Source organism: Nicotiana sylvestris, chromosome 1, assembly GCF_000393655.2.
Source record: "Nicotiana sylvestris chromosome 1, ASM39365v2, whole genome shotgun sequence".
NCBI lineage: Eukaryota > Viridiplantae > Streptophyta > Magnoliopsida > Solanales > Solanaceae > Nicotiana > Nicotiana sylvestris.
The window spans coordinates 84,185,792-84,209,510 of record NC_091057.1 but is presented as its reverse complement, the minus strand read 5'-3'; positions in this window follow the sequence as shown (position 1 = coordinate 84,209,510).

The window sequence follows — 23,719 nt, the reverse complement described above, 5'->3', positions numbered from 1 at the left end:
ATAGTTACGGAATTTTAATCGCCCTATAGACTTGCCTAAGCGCATAATAGTGGTGTCCTAAGAGCATGATATCTACATTGATTGGGAATGTTGTAAAACAGTGAACAGTTTTAAAACGGATGGCTTGAGATCCTATAGACATGTTTTCTAGCGGTATTAATTTAAGGCAGTGTTTGAAAACTCACTTAAATAAGCGGACAGTCAATTAAACCAATTCAGAATGAACTAACTTGAATTAAACTAATTTGTTTAACTAAACTAATTTTATGTTCTATAGGCATGATTTCTATTAGAGGTGATCCTAATTCCTATAGGCATGGTATCTAGTTATTAAAGCCGACTCTTTGAACTTAGAGGCATGATATCTAGAAGACGAATGTGAATACATGTTGTAACAAAACTAAACTTCAATTACTTTATCCCTATAGGCATGATATCTAAATATTAAAACCATTTGGATCCTATAGGCATGGTTTCTATTACTATGAAAGTATAGCAAACATAGCAAATGCATTTAGCACAACCCTATAGGCATGGTATCTACCTGATTTACCCAACATATATATAACTACCCATCCCTTTTCACTAATCACCCCAATGTTGTTTACAAATAATTATTACAGACCAATGGCTAAAATGAATTACAGAAATAAAAGATAAGAAGTTAAACTATAAGGAGCCTGAAGTAGGCCCGAATACAACCTGAGGGTACCAGGCCTTCAGCAATATCAAATGCCAAGGGTTTCAAAGCCAATTTAGTGTCCAGGTGTGTCACAGTTCCCCAAGGACCTCAAGGATCCCGGGCAGTGCTAACACCCAAAATTTCATAACAAGGATTGAGTCAGTGCAGTATGGAATAGCCAGCCCCAGTGTGTCAGAGTTCCAAGGCATCTCAAGAGGATCCCAACACAGTACACACACTGGAGAGGCAGACCCTAGTGACTTAGGAGTAAAGTGAAAGTGCTGGACATAGTTTTAAAATGGTTTTGATATGAAAAGCAGTGTTGGAAAGGGCTCAATTAAGTAAAGAAGTTTTCTGAAAAATAGGATGGCACAAATTTCACTCAGGGAGCACACAGTAGCAAATAGGAGTATAGGAATTGGGGACACATAGAACATATTAATGTAACAACAAGAGCACACAAGTTTTTTTTCAAAATTCTTTATAGAATTTAAGAGTCAATCACACAGCTATAGTACAGATATAGAACAAACAGTTGAGAACATAGTTATACTAGGCAGAGTTGAACATAAAGTCAGAAGTACTTAGGGGGTAGTAAATAACCTAGCAAAGTAGACTACTATCAGGAACTGGGTAAACAAACAGACAGACAATCAGGCATACATACATGGAGTAGATTCAGATTGAGACATGCTAGAGAAAGCAATAGACAATTCATCAGACATGTTAATCATAAGTTTAACGGGGTAGAACTCATATATGCTAAGTGAAACCAGGATTTAAGCATGCTAGTTACATATCGAAAAGCCAAGTGATAGACAGGAATAAGACTGGAAATCAGTAAACTAAAGCAGTTAGAGAACACATAGAGTTTTGAACTTGTAATTAAATCAGGACATACCAGTTAAGGAGAGCAGACACAAAGTATAGAGCAGTGTAGTGCAATAACTAGCCTTGGCTTATAGCCGGCTAGTTCAATGGAAGTAGCAAATAACAGAAAAGAGTAGAAAGCTTTAAGTATAAGAGAGAGTTTATGAACTAGTGTTCCTGTCCAGTGATAATAAAAGAGAGTATATATAATAGTTGAGATCTAGGTAAATAAGGTAAGAATCAATTGTTCAGTAATTGGAGAGTCACAAAATCAATCCGGAATTAAATTAGTAAAGCCTTCCCTTAATTAAGGTAGTAATTTACCAATGGTAAAGAGCAGGTAGCTAATTAAGAAAAGACATCAAACAACCGAAGTATAGAGTAGGTAATTAGGGGTAAATACATAAAAGGTTCAATTAAGTGGTAAGGATTAATAAAACATGGTCAATCACAGAATAAGGTAAGAAATAATTTAAAGATTGAGAAAATAGGAAAAATAGCCAGAAATCAGCATAGAAGTATGAACATAGTGAATCAGGGATTCGAAGAATCAGAATAGTGCTGATTTTAAGGAAAATAACATAAGCTTCCATGAATAAGCATACAAGTCGAGTATAAACAGAAAGAATCAATTTTGGAACCCTAATAAAACATATTAGGGTAAAATCACCAAATATTCAAACTAATCGAAGCAGTATTCAAGAGAATCAAACATATAGCAGAATCATATAGCAAATAATCGAGGACGAACTCAGAATCCAAACATAGTGTTGTAGAATTAGGGGTTTCAACATAACTAGTTAGGGTTAAAGGGAAATTTAACAAAATCGGTTTAAACACATAAGAATTAGAGAATAAACACTTAAAAATCAGAAATCGTTTTGAAGAAACGAATTTCATAAACCATAGCTAGGAAAATCAAAGAGACACTTTATGTCACGCCCCAAACCTGGGGAGGCGTGGCTGGCACCCGGTGTTGTAGTGGTCGGAGCAAACCACTCTGTAACTCATTCAATCCTTTTCTAACGATCATGGGCCAACATGGCCACAACGCGTAATGTACAATTGTAAGTGGGAAAATATTATATTAATAAACCATCGTTCTTAAAACATGAATACATATGGGCCGTCAAGGCCTCTGACATACTGTAAAATCTGAATCTCTATCTACAAAGCCTCTACGATTATTTGACATCAAATGGGACAGGGTACCAGCCTAGCCATAAGTCTGTAGCAAAATTTTGACATGATGACTCATAGACCCCGCTGTACTCCGAATAAGGTGGAGTCTTACCGATGCTTCGCTAAATGCTAATCTCGACTACTATGAGGGCTCGTCAAACTGATTATCTATACCTGCAGGCATGAATGCAGCGTCCCTCAGAAAAGAACGTCAGTACGAATAATATACTGAGTATGTTGTTAGGTAGAACTGAAACATAACAATAAGTCAATATTTATTTAAAGACATATAAAAATCAACCTGTAAGTCTGGATAACTCTGTAAATTATGAAATACTTATAGTGTCATGCATATGCATATGCATATGAATGTCATGTTGTGCATAGGTACATGTACTCATAACATCATCAAGCCTCTAAGGGCATCCCATCATATCATCTCGGCCACTGTGGGAAAAATCATCAACATATACTAGTTGATCATGTGGTGGTGTGTATATAACGCCGTAACCTTTTCCCATATATATATGCGTATATAACGCCGTCTGAGTCATATTTTAGCCACTGTGGGCAACATCATCATCGTATACCAGCTGATCAGGTGGTGGTGCGTATATAACGTCATAACTTTTTCCCATATCCCATATACATATATATACATATATACGTGTATATAACGTTGTTTGAGTCATGGTTAAATGCACATGTAAATGAATGCAATGCATGAGAAGTATAAAATCTCTCGAAATTTCATAAGACCATTAGGCCTTTGAATAATATCATGATGTAAACTTTTTCAACTTACGTATTTTTTTGAGACCCATGAACAGCAAATAAAACAATATGACATATGGAAATTCAAGAACATAGGCACCCTTAATACTTCTATGAATAGAGTCGTTTATGAAAACTGTGCATTTTCTCGTTTCTTCTGTATAATTTGGATCATGACAAAGAGAAAGAAAAGATAGTTTTAACATACCTAACCATAAACTGGTTGACTTTCTAATTGAAGAACCTGCATCAATGGTATCTAGTGTGACTGCCACAACTGGGCCTGGATCATCATTTTGTCCAACTAAAAATACCCTAGTCTGAGACACTATTATCACACTTAGAGAATCTTTGGTGTATTTTGATAAAGTAGTCAAATGGAAATTAAAACAAATGGAAACCAATATGTTTCTTGTCTTCTGTGATGACCCAAAAGGTCATCACTTGTTTTAGAAATAAATTCTGCATTTCGAGGCCTTAGAAACTTCTTTCGGCATCACCTCGATTTGCGTACACAGTTCGGGCGCGTAGCTGAAAAGCCATTATGTGAAAATTTGTGAAAAATGATGAATTTTGACTTTAAAATGAATTTAAGTTGATTTCGGTCAACATTTTGAGTAAACGGACCCAGACCCATAATTTGACAGTCCCGGAGGGTCCGTAGGAAAATATGGGACTGGAGCGTATACCCGGAATCGAATTCCGAGGTCCCAAGCCAGAGAAATAAATCTTTAAAGAAAATTATTTTCTGGAATTATTTATGAGTTTTGGAAATGAAATGCATTTAAAATTTGATGGTATTGGGCCCGTATTATAGTTCCGGAGCCTGATACAAGTCTTATATGTGGTTTAAGTCAAGTCTGTGAAATGTGGTAAGAAACAGACTGGAAATGACGTGAATCGGACCGTATTTGAGAAAAATGGAAAATTTAAAGTTCTTAGGCAATTTCATGATTTTGATGCTAAATTTATAGTTGTTGATGTTATTTTGGCGATTTGATCGCACGAGTGAGTCTATAGGGTGTTTTTAAGGTAGTGTGCATGTTTGGTTTGGAGCCCTGATGGATCGGGTGAGTTTCGGATAGGCGTCGGAAGGTTTTTGAACTTAGGAAAAATTGTAAAAACTGTTGTCTGCTGGTGTCCAGGTCTTTGTGCAATGCGATCGCATAGGAAGGTTCGCGATCACATAGTGTAATTTCAAGGGGGGTCCTATTTTGTACTATGCGATCGCATAGCTTCTTCCGCGATCACGTAGAGTTAAGTCTGGGGGGTCACCACTTGTTCTATGCGATTCATTACTTCTTCCGCTATCGCAATGGGTTAAACGAAGTCTGGGAAGGGGAACCCCTTTTCCTCTATGCGATGATAGTCCCTACTCCGCGATCACGATGCCCAGTCCCCCTTACCCTATGCGATCGCATACCCTTGTTCGCGATCGCAGAGACCAATTTTGCCCAGTCATTTAAACAGTAACAGAACATACGTGATTTAACCCAAATTTCATAACTTCTTCTTCCAAACTCTGAATTGGGCGATTTTTGAAAGAGAACTTCACAACAAATCCATAGGTATGTAATTTTAGACTCATTTTATTCATTTTCAATTAACACCCATTAGATTTCTAGGCCTAAATCATGTTCTTAAGGGTAGAAAATTAAGGATTTGGGTAGAGGTAGGGCTTTTTGTATAATTGGGATTTAGACCTCGTTTTGGGGTCGGATTTTGGAACTAATTACATATTCGGGCTCGTGGGTGAATAGGTGATCGGGTTTTGGTCCGAACCTCATGTTTTGACCAAGCGGAACTGGGGTCGATTTTTGACTTTTGGGAAGAATGATAAGAAATCTATAATTAAGCATTGGATGGATTGTTTAGCGTTTATTGATGTTATTAAGTCGATTATGTCTAGATACCATTAATTTGGAGCCAAATTCAAAAGGAAAAGCGGTGTTTGAGGCTTGAGTTGGCCGTGGAAGTTCGAGGTAAGTGTTTGGTCTAACCTTAGCTTGAGGGATTAGGAGTCGTGTCTTATTTGCTATGTGTTAACTGTGGATTACGACGTATAGGCATGGTGACGAGTATCTACACATCGGTGTCAAGCATACCTGTGAGTCTTGTATTGTAATTGTTATGACTCTGTTGTGGTTTATTGCGCTTCATATGAAGATTATCATTATTGTTCCCTTACCAGGATGTTATTATCATTATTGTTCCCTTGTCGGCGTGTTATTGTCATATTATTGTTCCCTTGTCGGGATGTTTGTTTTGACATTATTGTTCCATTGCCGGGATGTTGTTGTAATATTATTGTTCCCTTGCCGGGATGTTGTTATAATACTATTGTTCCCTTGCCAAGATTATTTTATGATTGGTGTTGATAAATGAAATAGGAGTGGGTTGCACACCTGCAACGGTAATATATGAAATGGGAGTGGGTACACGCCTGCAACGGTAATATATGAATGAGAGTGGGTTGCACGCCTACAATGGTATCAAATGAAATGGGATTGGGTTGCACGCCTGCAACGGTATTACATGTGTACTTGTTCTTCTATTTCCTTATCTTTGCTGGTAATTGATTTATGGAATTCCTTATATTTCTCTACTATCGTTCTGTTGTTACCTGTTACACCCTGCAGCATGTTTCCCTCGCCCAACTTTAGTTGTAATTATCTGCTTCTATTTTTGTTGTATATGATTTAACTGCACATCTTTATTTTGTAGTATGGTCCTAGCCTCATCTCTAATTCGCCAAGGTTAGGCTACGCACTTACCAGTACACGGGGTCGGTTGTGCTTATACTACACTCTGCACTGTGTGCAGATACTGATACCGGAGCATTTGGACCGCAGTGAGGGTGCTGTCTTCAGTCCACACAGGCGACCCGAGGTAGCTCTACAGACGTCCGCGGGCCTTGGCATCTCCTCTTATTTTTCCTCTTTCTGTTTTTTACTTATTCAAAGACAGACTTATATATTTCATTCAGACTTTGTTTGTAGTGTTCATAGACTGTCTATGAAGCTATGACTCCAGTTTGGGGTAGTCTTGTTTAAAAAGTTGTATTGGATATACTCAGTAGTTTTATTATTTTTCTTCCGCTTGACTTAAATTCTGCTGTCTTTAAATTATTGCTCATAATTGCTAAAGGATTAAAATGGGAAAAAAGGTATATTGATCAAGTAGTTGGCTTGCCTAGCTCACGTTGGTAGGTGCCATCACGACTCCCGAGGGCAGTAAATTCGAGTCGTGACAAGTTGGTATCAGAGATCTAGGTTACATGGGTGTCATAGTTCACAGACAAGCTTAGTAGAATCTGAGGGATCGGTACGGAGATGTTTGTATTTATCCCCTAGAGGCTAGAGAGTTAGGAAAAACCTCACATGTATTCTTTCGTATCGTGCAGTTTGGTTTCTCAAAGCTAATTGAATTTCTACTCTGTTCTTTCGCAGATGGCGAGAACACGCGCTTCCTCATCTACTGACCAGCATCTCGAGCCCTCAGTAGTAGCTCCCATATAGCACAGAGGGCAAGCCCAAGTCCGTGCTAGAGGCCGAGGTAGGGGCAAGCTCAGGCTAGAGCAGCAGCACCAGTGGCGGAGCCTCAGGTTGACTTTGATGATGAGGTTCCGGCCCAGATAGTCCCAATAGGCCCAGCTCAGGTCCTAGAGGGGTATATTGCTACCCTAGTACTCCAGGATGCTCTGTTCCGTCTAGTGGGCCTTATGGAGAGTGTCACCCGGGACGGCTTGCTTCATGTAGCACCAGCCGTCTCTCAGTCTGGGGGAGGATCCTAGACTCCTGCTACTCGCACTCCGGAGCAGATGGCTCCCCAGTTTCAGACTCCAGTAGCTCAGCTAGTTGGAGTAGTTTAGCCGGGTGTGGTAGACCAGACCGGTGATGGAGCATCTATGTCTACCGATGCTTTGTAGAGATTGGACAGGTTCACCAAGCTCTTCACTACTACTTTCAGCGGTGCATCTTCTGATGATCCCCAAGATTATCTAGACAGCTGTCATAAGGTTCTCAGAAACATGGGGATAGTGGAGACCAATAGGGTCGATTTTGCTACTTTTCGTTTGTCTGGTTCCGCCAAGATTTGATGGAGAGATTATTGCTTGGCTAGACTAGCCGGATCACCAGCTTTGACTTGGGAGTTGTTTACTCAGATATTTCTAGAGAAGTTTCTCCTCATCACTCGGAGAGAGGCCTATCAGAGGCAGTTTGAGCGTCTTCAGCAGGGTTCTATGACTGTTACTCAGTATGAGGCTAGATTCATCGACTTGGCTCGTCATGCTCTTATCATACTTCCCACCGAGAGAGAGAGAGGGTGAGGAGGTTCATTGAGAGACTTTTTCAGCCGATTCGACTTCAGATGGCTAGGGAGACAGGGAGTGAGATTTCTTTTCAAGAGGTAGCCAATGTGGCCAGGAGAGTGGAGATGGTTCTATCGCAGGGAGGTGGTCAGGGGTCCGACAAAAGGCCTTGTCATTCAGGCAGATTCAGTGGTGCCTCGTTTGGAGATAGGGATTCGTATTGTAGAGGTCATCCCCCTAGGCCTTTTTAGTCAGCACTTCAGGTTTCTCATGGTGCTTCAGGTGACCGTCGTTCTCATATGCAGTATTCTGATCAGTAGTCCTACAGTGCACCACCACCTCTTATCAGTGCATCGCCGCTTCAGAGTTTTCAGGGTTGTCATCCCCAGCAGCCGAGGGCTTTTTTTACTTGTGGCGACACGAGGCACACTACTAGATATTGTCCTCGAGCATCAAGCAGCTCTCAGCATCCGGGTTCCCGTGCTATGGTTCAGGCACCGAGTGTTCCACAGCCCGCCCAGCCAGCTAGGGGTGGGGGTAGAGGAGCTATAGGTACTTTCTGTTTGTATCTGATCTAATTCTTGAAGGGCATCGTTCCTAAAACGCTGGTGGAGCTCAGGCCGCTAGAGGTGGAGGTCAGCCAGCAGTGGGCCATCCTAGAGATGTAGTCTAGGGTGGTGGGGCCCAGCCCCGATGTTATTCTCTTCCAGCCAAGCCTGAGGTTGAGGCTTCTGATGCAGTTATCATAGGTACTGTTCTGGTTTGTAGTATAGATGATTCAGTCCTATTTGATCCAAGGTCTACATACTCCTATGTGTCATCTTATTTTGCACCATATCTGGTTATGCCTGGTGATTCTTTGAGTGCTCTTGTATATGTGTCTACACCAGTGGGTGACTCTATTATGGTAGATCGAGTCCATCATTCGTGTATAGTTGTGATTGGGAGTCTTGAGACTCGTGTAGATTTGTTATTTCTGGACATGCTTGATTTTGATGTTATATTGGGGATGAACTGGTTATTACCTTAAGCATGCAATCTTGGACTGTCATGCAAGGTCCGGGGTCGATTTTTGACTTTTGGGAAGAATGATAGGAAATCTATAATTAAGCATTAGAATTGGATTGTTTAGCGTTTATTGATGTTATTAAGTCGATTATGTCTAGATACAATTGATTTGGAGTCAAATTCAAAAGGAAAAGTGGTGTTTGAGGCTTGAGTTGGCTGTGGAAGTTCGAGGTAAGTGTTTGGTCTAAACTTAGCTTGAGGGATTAGGAGTCGTGTCTTATTTGCTACGTATTAACTGTGGATTACGACGTATAGGCATGGTGACGAGTATCTATACATCGGTGTCAAGCATGCCCGTGAGTCTTGTATTGTAATTGTTATGACTCCATTGTGATTTATTGCGCTTCAAATGAGGATTATCATTATTATTCCCTTTCCGGGATGTTATTATCATTATTGTTCCCTTGCCTGGGTGTTATTGTCATATTATTGTTCCCTTGCCAGGATGTTTGTTTTGATATTATTCTTCCCTTGCCGGGATATTGTTGTAATATTATTTTTCCCTTGCTGGGATTCTTTTATGATCAGTGTTGACAAATGAAATAGGAGTGGGTTGCACGCCTGCAACGGTAATATATGAAATAGGAGCGGGTTGCACACCTGCAACGGTGGTATATGAAATGGAAGCGGGTTGCACGCCTGTAACGGTATCAAATGAAATGGGATCGGGTTGCACGCCTGCAACGGTATTACATGTGTACTTGTTCTTCTATTTCCTTATCTTTTGCTGGTAATTGATTTATGGCATTCCTTATATTTCTCTAATGTCGTTCTGTTGTTACCTGTTACTCCTCGCAGCATGTTTTCCCCGCCCAACTTTAGTTGTAATTATCTGCTTCTATTTCTGTTGTATATGATTTAACTGCACATGTTTATTTGGTAGTCTGGTCCTAGCCTCGTCACTACTTTGCTGAGGTTAGGCTAGGCACTTACCAGCACATGGGGTCGGTTGTGCTGATACTACACGCTGCACTGTGTGCAGATACTGATACCGGAGCGTTTGGACCGCAATGAGGGTGTTGTCTTCAGTCCACACAGGCGACCCGAGGTAGTTCTGCAGACGTCCGCGGGCCTTGGCGTCTCCTCCTATCTTTCCTCTTTCTGTGTTTTACTTATTCAGAGACAGACTTATGTATTTCATTCGGACTTTGTTTGTAGCGTTCTTAGAGTGTCTGTGAAGTTGTTACTCCAGTTCTGGGTAGTCTTGTTTAAACAGTTGTATTGAATATACTTAATAGTTTTATTGTTTTTCTTCCGCTTGACTTAAATTCCGTTGTCTTTAAATTATTGCTCATAATTGCTAAAGGATTAAAATGGGGAAAAGGGTAAATTGATCGAGCAGTCGGCTTGCCTAACTCACATTAATAGGCACCATCACGACTCCCGAGGGCGGGAAATCCGGATCGTAATATCTCCGTACTTAGCAAAAGACTCAAGGCCATGAACCAGAAGAAAAACAAAACCTACATTCTTGAGTATTCAAAAGCATCGCAAGCAAAAATGAATGCAGCTGATTATTCGCACTCAATCTGACCAAGTACCATGAATTGAGGACATCTTACACAAGTCATAAGGCTAGCTGGCAATTTTTTTTTTTCATAAATCAAAAGTAGAATGTAAAAATTCAACAGAACAGTCTAAGTTGTTAATTATACATTAGAAAACATCCCAAACTAATGAAAACTTAACACAATGGTTTACCGATTTGCACCAAAAAAGAATTATTTATTCGTTAAAAAGGAATTTTTCTTTTCTTGAACAACTCAAGTTTATTCATTAAATTTTACTTCTACAAAATATAGATGACAATAGCACTAAATTTGATTCTCCTGTTTAAAGAATGTGCAATCTATTATTTATTTTTATGACAACTATTCAAGTTAAAAGGGACAATATTAACGATATAATAAGTGGAGGTCTAAAGGACGACCAAGGGTAGTTTCACAATTTCTCATTTGCCCTAAGATGGACAGCAAATTGATTGTGTGTGCATTTTAAATAAAATTACATTTACGTCCATATTGCTTTAAGTTGCAAACACGTATTACACACATGTCGTTTCTTTTGGGCCCTTTTCAATAGAGCAGTCCTTTCTTCCTTTTAGAGTTCTGAACATCCAAACCACCGTCAATTCTCTGTGCTTTATCTCTTTCTCTTTCTTTCATTGGAGTTGATTGGCTTGCCCACACATCTTCCTTTTAATGCTAATTTTGATCTTTTTTGTTCTCCAACTATTTTGGAGAATATGCTCATTGATATATCAACAGTAGTGTTAATTGTTGAGTTTTACAAAATGGAGGTTATGTTGGTAATTGGACTACTAGGTCAGGTTCTCGAATCTCATCCCTGATCCCTACTATATTCCCTCCTCCTATGTTCCTCAGGTTTGATATTTTTAGTTATTGAGTGAAAATTGAGAATTTTGGGTTACTTACATTTTGATATCTGTTGGAATTATTCAACCTCTTGTATATATTATAAAACGAAGAAGTGTTGCAGCAAAGTTTTATTTTGAACGAAATCAATTTTAGGAATGATTTCTTTGGGAGGATAAAGTGGAAGAAAATGCTATATTACTAGTGGAATTTGAACCTTTTATCTAAACAAGCGTGTGGGCAGTGAACTCACATTAGAAAGGATATGTAATTGTTGTGGTTAAGCAAATTAGTCAAATTAGTGAAACGGCGTAATTTCGAGAAATGGTAGACCATAGGGCTGTTCATTCGGATCGGATATCCGAAATCCGATCCATTCAATTTTGAATTTCGAATTTCGGATTGGATAGGATTTCGGATTATGTTTATTAAAATTTCGGATTTCGGATTATGTTTATTAAAATTTCGGATTTCGGATCGGATTTCGGATTGGTATATTTTAATTCAATCCGAAATCCGAAATTATTAGGACATGTATAAATACTACACTTTAATTTACATCAACCTCCAAGTTATTACCTTTACAATTGCTAGATTTAGCTATATTGACACCATAGTACTCTCATAATTGCATAAACATGAATTTTTCTTAATGTATTGCCTCTTTTACAAAGAAAATATACATATTAGTTTAACTTTGAGGCATAATAATACGATCCGATATCCGATCCGATCCGATATAATTCGGATCGGATTCGGATTGCATTTTCTAGAATCCGAAATCCGAAATTCGAATCCGAAATATGCTAAATCCGATCTGATCCGATCCGTGCACAGCCCTAGTAGACGAGGAGGAAGAGAGAGCAGTACTGGAAAGGGAGCTGGAGCTGCAATTGGAAGAGTAGAAAGCAGTACTTTTGAGGGAAGTGCACGGTTAGCCACTAATAACACATGTATTTATTTTTAAGCCACTGTTTAAAATGTCTTTAGTCTTTAGCCAGTGCTTTAATAAATTTTATCTGTCCGAACGAAAACACCCTTCTCCTCATAAAGTTTAGGACCATGTGTCCTTAACTTTTGAACTTGTAACTCTAAGTTCAGGACTACATGTCCTTAACTTTTGAACTTGGAACTCAAAGTTGAGGACCACTTGTCCTTAATTTCTGTGCTTGTAACTCTAAGTTAAGGACTACTTATTCTTAACTTTTGAACTTGTAAGTCTAAGTCCAGGACTTATTGTCCTTAACTTTTGAGCTTGTTAGTAACTTCAGGACCAAGTGTCATTAACTTTTGAACTTGTAACTGTAAGTTCAGGACCAAGTGTCCTTAACTTTTAAGCTTGTTAGTTTAAGTTCACGACATATTGTCCTTAACTTTTGAGCTTGTTAGTCTAAGTTCAGGATCTATTGTCCTTAACTTTTAGGCTTCTTAGCCGAAGTTCAGGCCCTATTGTCCTTAACTTTTGAGCTTGTAACTGTAAGTTCAGGACCTATTGTCCTTAACTTTTGAGCTTGTTAGTGTAAGTTCAAGACCAAGTGTCCTTAACTTTTGAACTTGTAACTCTAAGTTCAGGACCAAGTGTCCTTAACTTTTGAACTTGGAACTCGAAGTTCAAGACCAAGTATCCTTAACTTTTGAACTTGTAACTGTATGTTCAGGATCCATAACGTAGCAGAAAACCAAAAATACATCAAAGAAATCACAAACCGAAATAAATCTACCACCATAATTGCATACGATCAAAGATCACGACTAGTTTAGTTAGTAACAAAACTAGCACGTTAATCTTTGAACAATCATAGTGCTTATTCAAGAGTTTCTCAAATTAAGTTTATATATATAACATATAGTAACATTCTTAGCATGGCCTAGTACAGAAACAACGGCGGCAGAGTCCAGGGTAGTCGCCACCGGAAAATCCTTCCGTCTCACAGGCGGCGACACAGTTCTTCTCCCTAACACATGAAAGAGATAGAATAAAGGGTAACACAGTCATTTCATATTAATTTTAATAGACTAGTGGCTATTATTGCTAAGAGTAAAAATGCTGGATAAAAAGTAAATACCACTTTAAAAAGTGACTACCCCACACAAATATTTGGGCTAGCCACTAGAATTACTTTTGCGCTATAAAATGTGTATTATAATTTTGGGCTACTGGATGTTATAGGTTTGGCCTGAGTGGCTATAAATGATATTTGCTCTCCTTTTTCATGGGGCATTTGCATCTATACCCGCTTTTGGGTCACATTTTAACTTGTGCCCGCTTTGTAAAAAAAATTGCAAGTGTACCCACTTTTTCACGTAACTTCAGCATACGGGGCTGAAGTAGCAAAGACAATCACGCAAAACTTCAGCATTCTAGTAGACGGGCCTGAAGTAGCAAGTATGCTGAACCAAGTGTGCTGAAGTTTTTGTTTGTAATTGCTGAATTTAAGCATAGTAGCTGAAGTTTTGTTCTCTATTTGCTGAAGTTTTTGTTTGTAATTGCACTAAATAAGCTGAAGTTTTTTTGTCCTGGATTCATTAGTTTTGTCATTAAGCTTTTTCAAAAACTTCAGCAGAAGATGCTGGAGTTATTTAGTTCATTTATAAAAACTTCAGCACTAAATAAGCTGAAGTTTTTTTGTCCTGGATAAACTTTCTCAAAAACTTCAGCAGAAGATGCTGAAGTTATTTAATTCATTTGTAAAAAGTTCAGCATTAAAAGCTGAAGTCTTTTTTTCCTGAATTCAATAGTTTTGTCTTAAAGCTTTTTCAAAAACTTCTGCAGAAGATGCTGAAGTTATTTAGTTCATTTGTAAAAACTTCAACACTAAAAGCTGAAGTTTTTTTGTCCTGGATTCACTAGTTTTGTCATAAAGTTTTTTCAAAAACTTCAGCAGAAGATGCTGAAGTTATTTAGTTCATTTGTAAAAACTTCAGCACTATATAAGCTGAAGTTTTTGAAAAAACTTTCTAACATGCTAGATAAATAATCAGACTGCCAACAATACCTAAATCATAAATTTTGGAAATAATAAACGTGAAAAGAACTGAATTATCATTGTCTACTAACTTACGTACGTGAAAATATTCACAAATTATTGTCTACTAACTTACGTAATTATTTATAATTTATTTTTAAATAATCTGATAAATATATTTGGCAATCATCTCATGAACTGATGTTTCATAGCAGCACCAACAGCAGCAGAAAGAAGAAGAAGAAGAAGAAGAAGAAGAAGAAGAAGAGGAAGAAGAAGGAGAAGAAGAAGAAGAGGAAGAAGGAAGAGGAGGAGGAGAAAACAAAGGAGGAGAAGGAGGAGGAGAAAGGAGGTTGAATTTGTTTAAAAAGTGGGTACAAGTTAAAACTTTTTTAAAAAATGGGTATAGGTTAAATGGGGGCGACCAAATAGGACGTCCCATGCAATTTTTACCCTTTTTCATTCAGCATGTAGGCCTGTCTAAAACAAGCCCAACCAAAGACACACTGTTTTACTGGATCAAGCATCCTAAGGCCCATTAGCTAGAAGTTTAGCAAAGACCCAACAAAATACTACTACAAGGTTAAGATTGTGAATTTTGTTGAATTGTACAAAATTAGTGTTCTACTAAAATATTTGAAGGGTACACCAAAAGGTAACAAGGCAAATTTTTGCAGCAATTTGTTTGCTCCTAAATGCACATTGTTAGTAAAATCTATTCACTCTGCTAGTTTATAAAAGACAACGACATCGAGAAAGGAAGGTAAGGAAACAGTAACACATATTCGTAATTTTTATTTATCTTAGGACAGTAGCATATATCCAATATAACCACGCATAAATGTTTAAATTCATCTTTGAAGCCTAGTGTTGAAAAACCAAAAGAATGATAATTACATCTATTTCCAGAGTAGAGTGAAGTGCTGAGGGATTCATTTCTGCCAGAGCTGATATTTACAGCTATGGCATGATGCAGATTGAAATAAAAAATAGACAAATTAATAGTATTAAGCAATGGGTAAGTGACTCAGTGTGCCATTCAACAAATTATTTACTTATGACAGATAAGGAACACTTTGCTTAAAAGAAGCACTGGTTTTTGTTGATCATTAAAGTAGAAATACTTTGTAGAGTAGACTCACCTCAAATCCTAGATGAAGGATCAGTGCATATTAAAAAATTGAAAGAATTACAAGAAAATACACATGACTTCACATACAAAAAATAGCTCATATTTTTAAGGAAAGCACTTGCAAATTCAAAATTTGTGTCCTTACAATCATTGCTTCTAAAAGCTATGGAGTTAATTTTTTGTTCTCACAACCATTGCTTTCACACTATCGTCTTCTCACATCTACTACATATGCTTCAAGGGGCCGTGTATTTTCTGTTTCTCCTCTTGTGTCACCTGCTTGCAATGTAAGAAAATTGAAAAGTAGAAGTCCACCATTGATGACCATTCAAGCTTTGCTTTTGAAAATGGGGTTCTTTTGAATTTGTTAGTTGTTTGGATTGGGTACTTCCAATTGATTGAAAATATCAAAAGGAGTTCAAAATTTAAATTTGAAGTAATTTGAAGTAGATTTGAGCAAGATTTGAGTTAAATTTCAGAAAAGACGCAAGGAAAAAGACAAAGTTAGGTTTTTTGTATAATTATGTATAATCTTGTATAATAGTGTATATGAGTATAGAAATATACCTTATACACTTTTATACACCTTTATATAAGCGTCTGTATACGAACTTCTTGCACGATTTTCAATTGCAATTCTTGTTCAAAACCAGTCCAAATCTTCATTAAATAACTTCAAATTTTATATACAACCTCCTTATACTGTTTCTAACCAGTCTAAATAACACCAACTCCAAATTTCTCACTAAATAAAATTCGGAATCTGAACCTACATATTTAAGCTTGTTAAAAATCTAATTTTCACCACCTTAATGAATTTGGTTTGTTGAATTAATATTTGAGTAACAATTACTGATTCGAAAATTAATTTAAAAGCTTGAGGAATCTTTTTAAAAAATTAAATAGTAATTTTGAGAATCTATTGGAGTTGAATGTTAAATCTTAGCATATTAGTTTTGGGCTAGTTGGTTGTAAATTGAAATTTGGGCTATAAAATTAAAAAATTTGGAGCCCAATTGTTCTAATATAAAATTTTTCCCTAAAAAATAAGTCACTGGACTCGAGAAATTAGGAGCGTATGTGTATTACAAAGCAAAAACCAATAGCAAGCCTAAGATGAAACCTTATCCTCCAATACAACTTTCGTTTCTCTGGTTTCTTCAAGCTTAAGTTCTTTTATGCAAAGATATTTCCTTGTCGACAATTTTCTAATTTTCTTAGACTGGCAGAAGAAAGGAAATTGATATCCCGAAGGGTTGAGTATTAGGGGTGGAGCTTGAGTTGTATGGTTCAGATTGTTTCATAATGGCTCTATACTATAATGTATGAGTCATACTTGTATTAAGGCAAAAATTTGCCACGTTATGTTCTTATCCAAAATATTATGGATAATTATCAATTACTCGTATAATTAAGAATTATTTTAAATTACTTAAAATTTTACTTATTTTTAATACACTTTATACATCATACTATTATGGTCATATGGTACCATGTAAAATAAATTCATAAACTATTATTTCATTAAAATATCTATATAAAAATACATGTATTTTCTCAACTTATAATTTTCCTAATCTCATATAAATAGTACAAATTTTCATACACTTCATTTTTTTGAAATGGTAAAAAAAAATTAACCTTATTTTCATGTGAGAAAATAATTTCTATCTTTACCATAAAGAAAACCTCATAAACTTTCTCATATCGTGTGTACAATTTAAAACATATCCTAGTAATATTAATAACAATATAAAAACATATTTTTCAAACTATTTTTTTTTACAAAAAATGCTCCACTCAATATATATATATATATATATATATATATATATATATCAAGGTGGTTAAACTTATGAGGTGTAACACTTTGAAAACGAGAAGGTTTCTCATAAAAACAGTTCGATTCTTCTCAGATTTGTTACATATCTAAAAAGTTTAGGAGATGAGAGTAGGGTTTCGAGAAAAATAACCCAGAGATGAAAATACCGGCTTAAAGACCATAGGTTTAGCCAAAAAATAGGGTGATCTTACTCAAATCGATCCATGGCGGTCTGAGATTGGTAAGGACAGGCCAGAGATGTGAGGGGACTGGCCCCTGGTCTCTTGAGGACCTCAAAGGTAGCAAATATCTCGGCGTATGAGAGCCGTTACGGCTGGAGGAGGGTGGTAATCCACCATAGTCGACGGTAGGCAAGCAACGACGAGGGAAATTAGGGTTAGGGCAGAAAGGATTTGGAGAGGAGAGTGAAGGGTGACGATGGAGTATGAGAGGAGAGTGAGGGATTTGGGGAGTTGTTTAAGACTAAAAATGGAAGGGATTAATGGTGGTCATTGATCTTTATGATCAACGGTCGAGATTCGATGAGATTAGGACCGGGTCGGGTCTTCAGGGTTTGGGCTAGGTAGTTTCAATTGGGCTGGTATTGGGGATGAAATTGAAATGAAATAAGGCTAGATTTTAAATAGCCATTTTCAATACTATATAATTTATAAAAATAATAAATAATTTCCAAAAAATATTTTCATGTACTAAAATAATTTAAAATAGCTGTTTAACATTTTAAAAATATAAGAGTTCATTTTATGCATCAATAACGTAATTATGCATTAATAGGGCTATTATTGCAAAGATATGCAATTTAGCCTAAAAATGTAAATGCATTAATAATATTTAAACAATATTTTGGCATTAATAAAGAATTTAGATGACTAAATCACCCCAAAAATAATTTGAACGATAATTATTGGAAGTTTTATAAATAAAAAGGGAAGAAATAAATCAATTTGGAGCTTTTAAAAATATTATAAAAAATTATATTAAAAAAATTATAAAATACTTATGCATGCTTATAACAACATATATGCTATTTTGAAAGTATATATATGTATTAAAAATATATAAGGAAAAATTGGGTATCAATAGCTGCCTTTCTTTACCCGGGAAGGATGAAAGAGTTTTCGAGTAAAGAAATGATGGCCAATTTTGACCGGACGGGATGTTTTGAAAGACAGAGGCCGGACTCTGGCCTTGAGTTGCCTATATATCCTTGGTCTTACAGGAATCATGCCATGTTTAGTTCTTTGGCGAAATATACCGATGAAGTCATCGCAAGAACGGACACAGGATGCAAAAACGGCTATGGTGAGCAATTAAGTTTGAGACAATTGAAGGAACTAGAGCGAGGTCACTCCTGCTAGGATAGCGGTTGCTTACTGGTCACCTGCAGATGAAAAGATGCTTCCGACATGTATTTGCATGAAAATTTATACATGATGCAGATTCCCTTTAGACCATGAAGGTTGTCTTTGGACGGTTAAAGATGACTGTGAGGCCCCGGAAAATTTTGCCAAGTAATTTAAGATTTCGTGGTGCCAAGGTAGGCTAATTATTTTATTTTATGCGCAAATGAGGATTCATGATATAATGGATACCAATTGGATATGTTAATAAGCGTATAAGTCATATTATAAGTGAATTGGGGTCTAAGGAGAGGCCTAAGTCTAAGCCAAGTTGAAAAATTTCATAATAGACTAAAGTTGTAAATGAGTGCGCAGAAGACCTCACTTTGGATAATCATATCTCCAGTTATAGAAGGAGTTGTGTGATGCAGAACCTATCTAATTAAAGCTCTTTGAGTCTAGTTTCCAACGCATCAAACTGTTCGTCATTTGGAGGTGTATACAGAAAGGTACGTCCATTTTACTGGGCATGTGTCATTAGCGCGGACTTAGCGCGGCCGCGCATATTGCGAAGTATTCTGCCTCGTGAGCGCGGCCTTAGCACGGCCTTAGCGCGGGTGCGCTAGTAGCAGACCCCTAAATACACCTAAGGATGGGAAAGGAGAGGATTTAAGTCATTTTTCAAGACTAGGGCATCCTCTCCATCACTCATCTGGTCAGGGCTTCAATTATATACCTAAGGTGAGTTTTTAAGTGTGTTTTCATGGTGATTTCACCTCTCAATCACTAGTTACAACATGATTTTGATTGAATTTCATAGGATTTCTTCAGAATCTCAAGAACACCCCAAAGTTGTCTTTCAAGATTTGATCTACAAGAGGTAATCGTTTACCCTTAGACTTACATATATGGAGTTATTATGGAATTATGAGTATAAATCAAGTATTGTAACTCAAAGGATGATGATTGGAAGCCATAGGTGCCTAACCTAAGTTGTGTTGGTATTGTAGAGATTGTAAGATGGGTTATTGAGGTATGATTCTTGGGTGTAATAGTATTATGTATACATGCACAAATTAGGTCTGTGGGAAGATTGTTGAACATAAATAAGTAAAGATTGTGTTGGGGAAATGAAAGAAATCTTGTTAAAGAGATTTGAAATCAAGATGCTCAACTAGTGTTTGATAAAATTCTCAAATGAGCTAGAATTATGAATATCTTCCTAATTTGTGTTCAATTTTGTTATGTCTCAAAATAGATTGAAGGTGCTAGAATTTCCGGAATATCGTAGTAATTAAAGGAAAGCTCAGGAAAGGTATGTAGGCTAAACTTTCTCTCTCGGAAGTGAATTCCATATTGTTTCGTAAGTTTAAGTGTGGTTTGTTTACCAAAATAGTATGGCCTTGAGTCACATTTTAAATGGAAGTTAGTATACTTATTGGGTAAGAAGAACTCGATCTGCTTAATTCTCCTAGTTGCTCTTATGTGTACAAAATGTCTGGACTGAATATGTCTTGTTGTTGATAGCCTATAAAGATGCTTGAAAAATGAAATAAGTGAATTGAGTGTGTGTTAAACATTATGTAATAGGCCTCGACCCGACAGTTATGAACTAACTTCAAAGATAGAATTTCCTAAGAGCTCTTGTGCTCAATTCACGCCCATAAGCGGCTATTTATCACTATTGCTTTGATTTATAAGTATATCCGGTGTGATTCGAGATCTTACATATCTATGTGCTTAAACTGTGCAACGTCATTTCTGTGAAGGAGTATTGCAAGATAAAATGGTGTATTGTTGTTAATGATTTCAATGTGAGTTTTTATTGCTTGTTGGTGTGCCCCATTCCTTTGGGAAGAATCCTTTGTGTTTAAAGTTCCATTGCTAATAAACTTGAGGTATATGGTTTCGGAAATACTCTATATGCCCATGATTCATGTTTCCTCTCATGTGTACTTGACATCTTGACTTGCATGGCTTGTTGTTAAAATTGATATCGATGTGAAACATATGAAATATGAAATACGGCCACCGTTGCAGGAATAAAGAATCTTGTGAATGGCAAAATGAGCCAAGGAAATACTGTTGTTGTTGGTGACTGAAAATACTAATTGGAATCTATAAAATGTGAAAGATATTGAGGTAAGCATAATTGTATTCATGCTATATTTGAATCCTTATATTTATACTACAATTGTGTACAATATCCAATCAAATCAAAAAATATTTTTGGGAGTATCATTAGCAAAATCGAGGAAGGGTGGGTCATAAGGTTCATACCTGAAACTACACGTACCGGTGTAGGGGTGGATTGTGGTTATTCCCCTTAATTGAGATGAACTTAGTAATATTTGTCAATTGGTAACGCCAACCCACACGACATATGGGGGAAGGCAGCCTAGCCGATCGGGTCGTGAGCGGACGCGATGCCGCACACATGGTGGTATTGTGCTGGGAATCAAAAACTAAAAATTTAAAACTAGAAATTGTGATTGTGGTACAGGTCTCCAAAGGGACGACCTAGCCGATCGGGCCGTGATCGGACTCCGTGCTAACAAAGATGGTGGTATAACTCATGTCGGTGCTAATGATCTCCCAACCAAAAAAATTATATATATTATTTTATTTTATTTTTGTAAACTAGAAGACTTACATGTTGCAAATTAGAAGCTTGTATGTTGTTGACTCGACTTTTTGTTTCATGTTTCTTTGTTTGTATGGTTATTCTATTTTGAAAGAGGACTTTTAGCCTTACATACTAGTGCTATTCGACGGTGCTAACGTCTCTTTTGCCGGGGGAATTGTATCATTTAATGATACAGGTGGTTCCACAGCAGGCGCCATCGTCCAGTGATAGCGGTATTCTCTTCCCAGCAGTCTTGGTGAGCCCCACTCCACTTCGGGGTCATTTCACGTATCTTTTATTCATTTTCCCATCACGTTTTGAGGTATAGCCGGATACTTGTTGCCGGCGTTCCCTATTACTCGTCTATTGTATTTAGAGGCTTCGTAGACTGTTTGTGGGTGGTGGTTGATGTTGGGAGTACAGACTAGAAATGTTAGTACTTGATAAGCATGTTTCTCATTAAACTTGTAAACTTGTAGTATTTTTGAAAACTTTAAACGAAGTCATCAATAGAAATGAAATGAAAGTTTCTAATGGAAGATTGCTTAATGTTTTGATAAAGTGGGTTAACATTCCCTCTTTATTCATGAACTAGTTTGGGTAGAATGAATTCTAATAGGCTTGCTCAGTGGGGTTTACTCGGTTAAGCGCCGGTCGCATTCCACGGTTTTTGGGGCGTGACAAACTTGGTATCAGAGCCTAAAGTTTTAAAGTGTCCTAGGATGTCTCGGAGCTGTGTCTAGTAGAGTCCTTCTTATCGGTGTGTTGTCGACCACATCTATAAGTTGGAGGCTATTCAGACATTTAGGAAATCCCACCTTTCTTTGATATTCCGGGTCGTGCTATAGAGCTCAAGATAGAGATCTAATTTCCTTGTTATGACCCATTTTCCAGATGAGTAATCCACGAGTCTGAAGCAGCGAGGAAGGAATAACCCCGCCATTGAATTTAGGGGAGATTGCGCATGAGTTCGTAGGGAGGATGCGTCAAGCTGTGGAAGGATTGAAAGAACTTATTGCTAAGGGAAGTGTCCCTGTCCCTGCCAATGTCACCGTACCACCAGAGAGTGTGGTGAGAGCATCTAAGAAACGAAAGAGGGTTGTTGGTGCTAATGAGCCGAATTGTTCAGTTTGCAAGAAGCGTCACTTGGGGAGATGTTGGATGATTCTTGAGATATGCTACGGTTGTGGAAAGAGAGGGAACAAAAAGAATAAATGCCCTAGGTTGGGTACACCTATTCTGGTCTGCCCGGTATGTGGAAAGGAACATTTAACGTCGTGTTGTGAGTATGCTCAACAACATGTTTGGGATGGTAGATCAGGGCAATTCCAAGGGCTGCACAGCAAACCAATACTGGAATTGGTACTCCTTCATTGGAAGCTTGGAGGAAGGATAAGGAGGAAGTTTATAAGGTATGCAAAAGTAGTGAGTATCAGGTCAGTGGGGCGAGTCAGTTCAGTGGACCTCGCCTCCATTGTGTGAAATGTGGGAAATGTCATCCGGGAGTATGTCGCTATGGTGTACCAACGTATGCTACAAGTGTGGTGTATCAGGTCACCTTCAAAGAGATTGTCATTCATCTTTCCAGATCATGGGCAGGGGTGCGACGCAACCAGCCAGTTTTACAGCTACTTCATCTATAGTGCCTTTAGGACATGGAGCAGTCGGGCGTAGTATTCAGAGCTCGGTAGGGCCCAACAGGCTCTATGCTTTTTCAGATATGGTTACAGGTATGTTGACTTTTCAATCTCGTGTTAAGTATGCCCTTATTGACTCTGGCTCCGCTTTGTCATATGTCAATCCTTATATTGCTGAGGGATTTGGGATAGAGTCTGGACAACCTTATGATCCATTCTGTGTATCTACTCTTTGAGCGAGATGTATTATTCGTGAAGCCCCTCTATTACAAATACTCTTATTTACATCCTCTTGTGGAATTAAGTTCTATAAATACGTCCTTGAATGTAGTTATAACTCTAGGATTAATACTTCCTACTTTCTTTCCTAAATTCTCAACAGGGGACTACATCCGATGAATTTGTTACAAAATCTTTTTATGGACAACGTCTGCTCATTTGTGCCTATGCATGCTCCATCGCAAAGTTTACCCATGCGGTGTCAAGTTCCATGTAAAGCATCCCAGTGTTGCGATGAGTCACTCTTTTACTCACTTGTGTATATGGTTTATATGGTTTGAATAGTCACTCTACTCTCTTGCGAGTATCATCATGAAAGCTTCTCACTATCTAGAAACATAAGAGCCTACCTTAGCACCTATCATATGAGTGCATGTCGATCGGAATGGCCACTATGTGCATAAAGTCTCTCTGAAAATTGAGATCCTCGCATCCCCGTTATAGGAAGAACTTGTGTTGCTGTCTTAGTATAACTTTCGTGTCCACTTGGGACATCTTGCAGTAAGTAGCTCACCTTGTTCCTAGTATTGTGGTTGCCCGTGACGTGATCATGTATTACAATTGGGAGTTAATATAGCAGAAGCATGTCCAACTCATAACAAATGATTATTTTCTCTTTATACCTCCACAACG